A 12,478-nucleotide genomic window follows, 5' to 3' on the forward strand; every position below is an offset into this window, starting at 1 on the left:
CCGTTTGAAACATTTAAATAACCGGACGTATTTCCGCGGTGGCTACCGTTAGCGGGTGGAAGAGGTGGAGGTCCGGGTGGTGATCGTGTAGGGGTGAAGGGCATTTTATATCGGAAGTTAGTAGAAAAATTTGAATAAAACTGTGTCAAACAAGCTGTTCACACCCTGAGGAAATTCTGTAGAAACGGAATTTCCTGCGATATCCCACCGCTGTCACCAGATTTGTTACGTACCGGGTAGTCGTGGCCGCCTATCGGTCGTGTTACGCGCTGACTCGACACTACAGTCTGGGTCAGTAGAAACGCCGATTGAGCTTTGCGACTCACAGTACAATGAACTAAAGTATTACACTCCGATCGGTAAGAATGTAATGAATTGGCAGGATTCGGTGTGAATGATAGTGTGTATAAACACACGTTGGAACAGCAGATTTGACACAATGCTATGTATTTTCAGATATTACAAATGTACTTACAGTAAACACTAAATATGCTGTATCAGCATTCGCAGGATTATTTACTAGTCGTCACAACTATTGGAGAGACTAGACTCTCCTATGGTTGTGGATTACTCGCACTTAGTTAATTATGATCAGTTCGTAGTAGTTGTGGGTATCTTTCAGAACGGTACGTGTTAGGCACGACTGAAAGATGAACACTCGCGACAATTTCTACACGACTTGGTTCGGACTGAATTATACTAGACTTAACTACCAGTACACGGCGACTGGGCAAGAGATTTTAGTTAGAATACGGTGGAGTACTCTGCTCCCGTGGAACGAACACTAGAGTTACGACCTTGGAACGCGGATGATGCGGCAGCGGCTAAGCTTGCACAGAATAAGACTCGACTTGAGGGTCGCGGAACTCGCATATATGTAGAAGGCTTAATAGGTCATGTGTCGTCAGTAGCGCCATGATCTTTCGACACATGACGACCAAAAAGTCTCCACATCCACGGCCGACGCCCAAGGTTTGACGCATTTCCGGAAAAGAATTCCGGGTGTCAGCAATGTGCAATACTACCGGTATTGCACACGGACGCGTGCGATCTACTTTGGTTCGGCGAGGTGGCTGACCCCTACGTTACAGGGACAAGGGTAACTTATTTGCGGTCAGAGAGTACATATAAAGGGGCTAGGATAACACACTTGGGGTCAGGGAGAACTAATAAAGGTGATATGGTAACTCATTTGGGGTGAGGGAGTACTTATTTGGGACTAGGGTAACTCACTTGGGGTCAGGGAGTACTTATATGGGACCAGGGTAACTCACTTGGGGCCAGGGTGTACTTATAAAGGGGCTATGGTAACACACTTGGGGTCAGGGAGTACTACTATGGGACTAGGGTAATTCACTTGGGGTCAGGGAGTAATACTTATGGGACTAGGGTAACTCACTTGCGGTCAGAAAGTACATATGAAGGGGCTAGGATAACTCACTTGGGGTCAGAGAGTACATATAAAGGGGCTAGGATAACTCACTTGGGGTCAGGGAGTACTACTATGGGACTAGGGTAACTTACTTGCGGTCAGAGAGTACATATAAAGGGGCTAGTATAACTCACTTGGGGTCAGGGAGTACTAATAAAGGGGCTATGGTAACTCACTTGGGGTCAGGGAGTACTTATAAAGGGGCTAGGATAACTCACTTGCGGTCAGAGAGTACATATAAAGGGGCTAGGATAACTCACTTGGGGACAGGGAGTACATATAATGGGGCTAGGATAACTCACTTGGGTTAAGGGAGTACTTATAAAGGGGCTAGGGTAAATCACTTGGGGTCAGGGAGTACTACTATGGGACTAGGGAAAATCACTTGCGGTCAGAGAGTACATTAAAAGGGGCTAGGATAACTCACTTGGGGTCAGGGAGTAATACTTATGGGACTAGGGTAACTCACTTGCGGTCAGAGAGTACATATGAAGGGGCTAGGATAACTCACTTGGGGTCAGTGAGTACAACTATGGGACTAGGGTAACTCACTTGCGGTCAGAGTGTACATATAAAGGGGATAGGATAACTCACTTGGGGTCAGGGAGTACTTATAAAGGGGCTATGGTAACTCACTTGGGGTCAGGGAGTACTTATATGGGACCAGGGTAACTCACTTGGGGCCAGGGTGTACTTATAAAGGGGCTAGGGTAACTCACTTGCGGTCAGGGGGTACATATATAGGGGCTAGGATAACTCACTTGGGGTCAGGGAGTACTACTTATGGGACTAGGGTAACTCACTTGCGGTCAGAGAGTACATATAAAGGGGCTAGGATAACTCACTTGGGGTCAGGGAGTACTTATATGGGGCTATGGTAACTCACTTGGGGTCAGGGAGTACTTATAAATGGGCTAGGATAACTCACTTGCTGTCAGAGAGTACATATAAAGGGGCTAGGATAACTCACTTGGGGTCAGTGAGTACTACTATGGGACTAGGGTATCTCACATGCGGTCAGAGTGTACATATAAAGGGGATAGGATAACTCACTTGGGGTCAGGGAGTACTTATAAAGGGGCTATGGTAACTCACTTGGGATCAGGGAGTACTACTATGGGACTAGGGTAACTTATTTGCAGTCAGAGAGTACATATAAAGGGGCTAGGATAACTCACTTGGGGTCAGGGAGAACTAATAAAGGTGATATGGTAACTCATTTGGGGTCAGGGAGTACTTATATAGGGGCTAGGGTAACTCACTTGGGGTCAGGGAGTACTTATAAAGGGGCTATGGTAACTCACTTAGGGTCAGGAAGTACTTCTATGGGACTAGGGTAACTCACTTGGGGTCAAGGGGTACTTATATAGGGGCTAGGGTAACTCATTTGGGGTCAGGGAGTACTTATGTGGGAAGAGGGTAACTCACTTGCGGTCAGAAAGTTCATAAAAAAAGGCTAGGACAACACATTTGGGGTCAGGGAGTACTTCTATGTGACTAGGGTAACTCACTTGGGGTCAGGGAGTAATTCTATGGGACTAGGGTAACTCACTTTGGGTCTGGGAGTACTTATATGGGACTAGGGTAACTCTCTTGGGGTCAGGGAGTACTTATAAGGGACTAGGGTAACTCACTTGTGGTCTGGGAGTACATTTAAAGCGGCTAGGATAACTCACTTGCGATCAGAGAGTACATATAAAGGGCCTAGGATAACTCACTTGGGGTCAGGGAGTACTTCTATGGGACTAGGGTAACTCACTTGGGGTCAAGGGGTACTTATATAGGGGCTAGGGTAACTCATTTGGGGTCAGGGAGTACTTATGTGGGAAGAGGGTAACTCACTTGCGGTCAGAAAGTTCATAAAAAAAGGCTAGGACAACACATTTGGGGTCAGGGAGTACTTCTATGTGACTAGGGTAACTCACTTGGGGTCAGGGAGTAATTCTATGGGACTAGGGTAACTCACTTGGGGTCTGGGAGTACTTATATGGGACTAGGGTAACACTCTTGGGGTCAGGGAGTACTTATAAGGGACTAGGGTAACTCACTTGGGGTCTGGGAGTACATTTAAAGCGGCTAGGATAACTCACTTGCGGTCAGAGAGTACATATAAAGGGGCTAGGGTAACTCACTTGATGTCAGAGAGTACATATAACGGGGCTAGGATAACTCACTTGGGGTCAGGGAGTACTACTATGGGACTAGGGAAAATCACTTGCGGTCAGAGAGTACATAAAAAGGGGCTATGGTAACTCACTTAGAGTCAGGGAGTACTACTATGGGACAAGGGTAACTTATTTGCGGTCAGAGAGTACATATAAAGGGGCTAGGATAACACACTTGGGGTCAGGGAGAACTAATAAAGGTGATATGGTAACTCATTTGGGGTCAGGGAGTACTTATTTGGGACTAGTGTAACTCACTTGGGGTCAGGGAGTACTTATATGGGACTAGGGTAATTCACTTGGGGTCAGGGAGTAATACTTATGGGACTAGGGTAACTCACTTGCGGTCAGAGAGTACATATGAAGGGGCTAGGATAACTCACTTGGGGTCAGAGAGTACATATAAAGGGGCTAGGGTAACTCACTTGGGGTCAGGGAGTACTACTATGGGACTAGGGTAACTTACTTGCGGTCAGAGAGTACATATAAAGGGGCTAGTATAACTCACTTGGGGTCAGGGAGTACTAATAAAGGGGCTATGGTAACTCACTTGGGGTCAGGGAGTACTTATAAAGGGGCTAGGATAACTCACTTGCGGTTAGAGAGTACATATAAAGGGGCTAGGATAACTCACTTGGGGACAGGGAGTACATATAATGGGGCTAGGATAACTCACTTGGGTTAAGGGAGTACTTATAAAGGGGCTAGGGTAAATCACTAGGGGTCAGTGAGTACTACAATGGGACTAGGGTAACTCTCTTGATGTCAGAGAGTACATATAAAGGGGCTAGGATAACTCACTTGGGGTCAGGGAGTACTACTATGGGACTAGGGAAAATCACTTGCGGTCAGAGAGTACATTAAAAGGGGCTAGGATAACTCACTTGGGGTCAGTGAGTACTACTATGGGACTAGGGTAACTCACTTGCGGTCAAAGTGTACATATAAAGGGGATAGGATAACTCACTTGGGGTCAGGGAGTACTTATAAAGGGGCTATGGTAACTCACTTGGGGTCAGGGAGTACTTATATGGGACCAGGGTAACTCACTTGGGGTCAGGGAGTACTTATATGGGACCAGGGTAACTCACTTGGGGCCAGGGTGTACTTATAAAGGGGCTAGGGTAACTCACTTGGGGTCAGGGAGTACATATAAAGGGGCTATGGTAACTCACTTGGGGTCAGGGAGTACTACTTATGGGACTAGGGTAACTCACTTGCGGTCAGAGAGTACATATGAAGGGGCTAGGATAACTCACTTGGGGTCAGAGAGTACATATAAAGGGGCTAGGGTAACTCACTTGGGGTCAGGGAGTACTACTATGGGACTAGGGTAACTCACTTGCGGTCAGAGAGTACATATAAAGGGGCTAGGATAACTCACTTGGGGTCAGGGAGTACTTATATGGGGCTATGGTAACTCACTTGGGGTCAGGGAGTACTTATAAAGGGGCTAGGATAACTCACTTGCGGTCAGAGAGTACATATAAAGGGGCTAGGATAACTCACTTGGGGTCAGTGAGTACTACTATGGGACTAGGGTAACTCACTTGTGGTCAGAGTGTACATATAAAGGGGATAGGATAACTCACTTGGGGTCAGGGAGTACTTATAAAGGGGCTATGGTAACTCACTTGGGATCAGGGAGTACTACTATGGGACTAGGGTAGCTTACTTGCGGTCAGAGTTTACATATAAAGGGGCTAGTATAACTCACTTGGGGTCAGGGAGTACTAATAAAGGGGCTATGGTAACTCACTTGGGGTCAGGGAGTACTTATAAAGGGGCTAGGATAACTCACTTGCGGTCAGAGAGTACATATAAAGGGGCTAGGATAACTCACTTGGGGTCAGGGAGTACATATAATGGGGCTAGGATAACTCACTTGGGTTAAGGGAGTACTTATAAAGGGGCTAGAGAAAATCACTAGGGGTCAGTGAGTACTACAATGGGACTAGGGTAACTCTCTTGATGTCAGAGAGTACATATAAAGGGGCTAGGATAACTCACTTGGGGTCAGGGAGTACTACTATGGGACTAGGGAAAATCACTTGCGGTCAGAGAGTACATTAAAAGGGGCTAGGATAACTCACTTGGGGTCAGGGAGAACTACTTCTGGGACTAGGGTAACTCACTTGCGGTCAGGGGGTACATATATAGGGGCTAGGATAACTCACTTGGGGTCAGGGAGTACTTTTATGGGACTAGGGTAACTCACTTGGGGTCAGGGAGTACTTATATAGGGGCTAGGGTAACTCATTGGCGTCAGTGAGTATTACTATGGGACTATGGTAACTCACTTGCGGTCAGAGAGTACATATAAAGGGGATAGGATAACTCACTTGGGGTCAGGGAGTACTTATAAAGGGGCTATAGTAACTCACTTGGGATCAGGGAGTACTACTATGGGATTAGGGTAACTTACTTGCGGTCAGAGAGTACATATAAAGGGGCTAGGATAACTCACTTGGGGTCAGGGAGTACTTGTAAAGGGGCTATGGTAACTCACTTGGGTCAGGGAGTACTACTATGGGACTAGGGTAACTTATTTGCAGTCAGAGAGTACATATAAAGGGGCTAGGATAACTCACTTGGGGTAAGGGAGTACTTATAAAGGGGCTATGGTAACTCACTTAGGGTCAGGAAGTACTTCTATGGGACTAGGGTAACACACTTGGGGTCAGGGAGTACTTTTATGGGACTAGGGTAACTCACTTGGGGTCAGGGAGTACTTATATAGGGGCTAGGGTAACTCACTTGGGTTCAGTGAGTATTACTATGGGACTATGGTAACTCACTTGCGGTCAGAGAGTACATATAAAGGGGATACGATAACTCACTTGGGGTCAGGGAGTACTTATAAAGGGGCTATGGTAACTCACTTGGGATCAGGGAGTACTACTATGGGATTAGGGTAACTTACTTGCGGTCAGAGAGTACATAAAAAGGGGCTAGGGTAACTCACGTGGCGTAAGGGAGTACTTGTAAAGGGGCTATGGTAACTCATTTGGAGTCAGGGAGTACTACTATGGGACTAGGGTAACTCACTTGATGTCAGAGAGTACATATAACGGGGCTAGGATAACTCACTTGCGGTCAGGGAGTACTACTATGGGACTAGGGAAAATCAATTGCGGTCAGAGAGTACATAAAAAGGGGCTAGGTAACTCGCTTGGAGTCAGGGAGTACTACTATGGGACTAGGGTAACTTATTTGCGGTCAGAGAGTACATATAAAAGGGCTAGGATAACTCACTTGGGGTCAGGGAGAACTAATAAAGGTGATATGGTAACTCATTTGGGGTCAGGGAATACTTATTTGGGACTAGGGTAACTCACTTGGGGTCAGGGAGTACTTATATGGGACCAGGGTAACTCACTTGGGGCCAGGGTGTTCTTAGAAAGGGGCTATGGTAACACACTTGGGGTCAGGGAGTACTACTATGGGACTAGGGTAATTCACTTGCGGTCAGAGAGTACATATAAAGGGGCTATGGTAACTCACTTGGAGTCAGGGAGTACTACTATGGGACTAGGGTAACTTATTTGCGGTCAGAGAGTACATATAAAGGGGCTAGGATAACTCACTTGGGGTCAGGGAGAACTTATAAGGTGATGAGGTAACTCATTTGGGGTCAGGGAGTACTTATATGGGACTAGGGTAACTCACTTGGGGTCAGGGAGTACTTATATGGTACCAGGGTAACTCACTAGGGGCCAGGGTGTACTTATAAAGAGACTAGGGTAACTCACTTGGGGTCAGGGAGTACATATAAAGGGGCTATGGTAACTCACTTGGGGTCAGGGAGTACTAATTATGGGACTAGGGTAACTCACTTGCGGTCAGGGGGTACATATATAGGGGCTAGGATAACTCACTTGGGGTCAGGGAGTACTTATAAAGGTGATATGGTAACTCACTTGGGGTCAGGGAGTACTTATATGAGACTAGGGTAACACACTTGGGGTCAGGGAGTACTAATAAATGGGTTAGATTAACTCACTTGCGGTCAGAGAGTACATATAAAGGGGCTAGGATAATTCACTTGGGGTCAGGGAGTACTTATGAAGGGGCTATGGTAACTCACTTAGGGTCAGGAAGTACTTCATTGGATTAGGGTAAATCACTTGGGGTCAGGGAGTACATTTATGGGACTAGGGTAACTCATTTGGGGTCAGGGAGTACTTATATAGGGGCTAGGGTAACTCACTTGGCGTCAGTGAGTATTACTATGGGACTATGGTAACTCACTTGCGGTCAGAGAGTACATATAAAGGGGATAGGATAACTCACTTGGGGTCAGGGAGTACTTATAAAGGGGCTATAGTAACTCACTTGGGATCAGGGAGTACTACTATGGGATTAGGGTAACTTACTTGCGGTCAGAGAGTACATATAAAGGGGCTAGGATAACTCACTTGGCGTCAGTGAGTATTACTATGGGACTATGGTAACTTATTTGCGGTCAGAGAGTACATATAAAGGGGCTAGGATAACACACTTGGGGTCAGGGAGAACTAATAAAGGTGATATGGTAACTCATTTGGGGTCAGGGAGTACTTATTTGGGACTAGGGTAACTCACTTGGGGTCAGGGAGTACTTATATGGGACCAGGGTAACTCACTTGGGACCAGGGTGTACTTATAAAGGGGCTATGGTAACACACTTGGGGTCAGGGAGTACTACTATGGGACTAGGGTAATTCACTTGGGGTCAGGGAGTAATACTTATGGGACTAGGGTAACTCACTTGGGGTCAGGGAGTACTTATAAAGGGGCTAGGATAACTCACTTGCGGTTAGAGAGTACATATAAAGGGGCTAGGATAACTCACTTGGGGACAGGGAGTACATATAATGGGGCTAGGATAACTCACTTGGGTTAAGGGAGTACTTATAAAGGGGCTAGGGTAAATCACTAGGGGTCAGTGAGTACTACAATGGGACTAGGGTAACTCTCTTGATGTCAGAGAGTACATATAAAGGGGCTAGGATAACTCACTTGGGGTCAGGGAGTACTACTATGGGACTAGGGAAAATCACTTGCGGTCAGAGAGTACATTAAAAGGGGCTAGGATAACTCACTTGGGGTCAGTGAGTACTACTATGGGACTAGGGTAACTCACTTGCGGTCAAAGTGTACATATAAAGGGGATAGAATAACTCACTTGGGGTCAGGGAGTACTTATAAAGAGCTATGGTAACTCACTTGGGGTCAGGGAGTACTTATATGGGACCAGGGTAACTCACTTGGGTTCAGTGAGTATTACTATGGGACTATGGTAACTCACTTGCGGTCAGAGAGTACATATAAAGGGGATACGATAACTCACTTGGGGTCAGGGTGTACTTATAAAGGGGCTATGGTAACTCACTTGGGATCAGGGAGTACTACTATGGGATTAGGGTAACTTACTTGCGGTCAGAGAGTACATAAAAAGGGGCTAGGGTAACTCACGTGGCGTAAGGGAGTACTTGTAAAGGGGCTATGGTAACTCACTTGGAGTCAGGGAGTACTACTATGGGACTAGGGTAACTCACTTGATGTCAGAGAGTACATATAACGGGGCTAGGATAACTCACTTGCGGTCAGGGAGTACTACTATGGGACTAGGGAAAATCAATTGCGGTCAGAGAGTACATAAAAAGGGGCTAGGTAACTCGCTTGGAGTCAGGGAGTACTACTATGGGACTAGGGTAACTTATTTGCGGTCAGAGAGTACATATAAAAGGGCTAGGATAACTCACTTGGGGTCAGGGAGAACTAATAAAGGTGATATGGTAACTCATTTGGGGTCAGGGAATACTTATTTGGGACTAGGGTAACTCACTTGGGGTCAGGGAGTACTTATATGGGACCAGGGTAACTCACTTGGGGCCAGGGTGTTCTTATAAAGGGGCTATGGTAACACACTTGGTGTCAGGGAGTACTACTATGGGACTAGGGTAATTCACTTGCGGTCAGAGAGTACATATAAAGGGGCTATGGTAACTCACTTGGAGTCAGGGAGTACTACTATGGGACTAGGGTAACTTATTTGCGGTCAGAGAGTACATATAAAGGGGCTAGGATAACTCACTTGGGGTCAGGGAGAACTTATAAGGTGATGAGGTAACTCATTTGGGGTCAGGGAGTACTTATATGGGACTAGGGTAACTCACTTGGGGTCAGGGAGTACTTATATGGTACCAGGGTAACTCACTAGGGGCCAGGGTGTACTTATAAAGAGACTAGGGTAACTCACTTGGGGTCAGGGAGTACATATAAAGGGGATAGGATAACTCACTTGGGGTCAGGGAGTACTTATAAAGGGGCTATGGTAACTCACTTGGGATCAGGGAGTACTACTATGGGACTAGGGTAGCTTACTTGCGGTCAGAGTTTACATATAAAGGGGCTAGTATAACTCACTTGGGGTCAGGGAGTACTAATAAAGGGGCTATGGTAACTCACTTGGGGTCAGGGAGTACTTATAAAGGGGCTAGGATAACTCACTTGCGGTCAGAGAGTACATATAAAGGGGCTAGGATAACTCACTTGGGGTCAGGGAGTACATATAATGGGGCTAGGATAACTCACTTGGGTTAAGGGAGTACTTATAAAGGGGCTAGAGAAAATCACTAGGGGTCAGTGAGTACTACAATGGGACTAGGGTAACTCTCTTGATGTCAGAGAGTACATATAAAGGGGCTAGGATAACTCACTTGGGGTCAGGGAGTACTACTATGGGACTAGGGAAAATCACTTGCGGTCAGAGAGTACATTAAAAGGGGCTAGGATAACTCACTTGGGGTCAGGGAGAACTACTTCTGGGACTAGGGTAACTCACTTGCGGTCAGGGGGTACATATATAGGGGCTAGGATAACTCACTTGGGGTCAGGGAGTACTTTTATGGGACTAGGGTAACTCACTTGCGGTCAGAGAGTACATATAAAGGGGATAGGATAACTCACTTGGGGTCAGGGAGTACTTATAAAGGGGCTATAGTAACTCACTTGGGATCAGGGAGTACTACTATGGGATTAGGGTAACTTACTTGCGGTCAGAGAGTACATATAAAGGGGCTAGGATAACTCACTTGGGGTCAGGGAGTACTTGTAAAGGGGCTATGGTAACTCACTTGGGTCAGGGAGTACTACTATGGGACTAGGGTAACTTATTTGCAGTCAGAGAGTACATATAAAGGGGCTAGGATAACTCACTTGGGGTAAGGGAGTACTTATAAAGGGGCTATGGTAACTCACTTAGGGTCAGGAAGTACTTCTATGGGACTAGGGTAACTCACTTGGGGTCAGGGAGTACTTTTATGGGACTAGGGTAACTCACTTGGGGTCAGGGAGTACTTATATAGGGGCTAGGGTAACTCACTTGGGTTCAGTGAGTATTACTATGGGACTATGGTAACTCACTTGCGGTCAGAGAGTACATATAAAGGGGATACGATAACTCACTTGGGGTCAGGGAGTACTTATAAAGGGGCTATGGTAACTCACTTGGGATCAGGGAGTACTACTATGGGATTAGGGTAACTTACTTGCGGTCAGAGAGTACATAAAAAGGGGCTAGGGTAACTCACGTGGCGTAAGGGAGTACTTGTAAAGGGGCTATGGTAACTCATTTGGGATCAGGGAGTACTACTATGGGATTAGGGTAACTTACTTGCGGTCAGAGAGTACATAAAAAGGGGCTAGGGTAACTCACGTGGCGTAAGGGAGTACTTGTAAAGGGGCTATGGTAACTCATTTGGAGTCAGGGAGTACTACTATGGGACTAGGGTAACTCACTTGATGTCAGAGAGTACATATAACGGGGCTAGGATAACTCACTTGGGGTCAGGGAGAACTAATAAAGGTGATATGGTAACTCATTTGGGGTCAGGGAATACTTATTTGGGACTAGGGTAACTCACTTGGGGTCAGGGAGTACTTATATGGGACCAGGGTAACTCACTTGGGGCCAGGGTGTTCTTATAAAGGGGCTATGGTAACACACTTGTGGTCAGGGAGTACTACTATGGGACTAGGGTAATTCACTTGCGGTCAGAGAGTACATATAAAGGGGCTATGGTAACTCACTTGGAGTCAGGGAGTACTACTATGGGACTAGGGTAACTTATTTGCGGTCAGAGAGTACATATAAAGGGGCTAGGATAACTCACTTGGGGTCAGGGAGAACTTATAAGGTGATGAGGTAACTCATTTGGGGTCAGGGAGTACTTATATGGGACTAGGGTAACTCACTTGGGGTCAGGGAGTACTTATATGGTACCAGGGTAACTCACTAGGGGCCAGGGTGTACTTATAAAGAGACTAGGGTAACTCACTTGGGGTCAGGGAGTACATATAAAGGGGCTATGGTAACTCACTTGGGGTCAGGGAGTACTAATTATGGGACTAGGGTAACTCACTTGCGGTCAGGGGGTACATATATAGGGGCTAGGATAACTCACTTGGGGTCAGGGAGTACTTATAAAGGTGATATGGTAACTCACTTGGGGTCAGGGAGTACTTATATGAGACTAGGGTAACACACTTGGGGTCAGGGAGTACTAATAAATGGGTTAGATTAACTCACTTGCGGTCAGAGAGTACATATAAAGGGGCTAGGATAATTCACTTGGGGTCAGGGAGTACTTATGAAGGGGCTATGGTAACTCACTTAGGGTCAGGAAGTACTTCATTGGATTAGGGTAAATCACTTGGGGTCAGGGAGTACTTTTATGGGACTAGGGTAACACACTTGGGGTCAGGGAGTACTTATAAAGGGGCTATGGTAACTCACTTAGGGTCAGGAAGTACTTCTATGGGACTAGGGTAACTCACTTGGGGTCAGGGAGTACTTTTATGGGACTAGGGTAACTCATTTGGGGTCAGGGAGTAC

This window comes from Prorops nasuta, unplaced genomic scaffold, assembly GCF_024137725.1.
Source record: "Prorops nasuta isolate Cenicafe-Biocafe unplaced genomic scaffold, Cenicafe_Pnas_1.2 PNAS00012, whole genome shotgun sequence".
Lineage (NCBI taxonomy): Eukaryota > Metazoa > Arthropoda > Insecta > Hymenoptera > Bethylidae > Prorops > Prorops nasuta.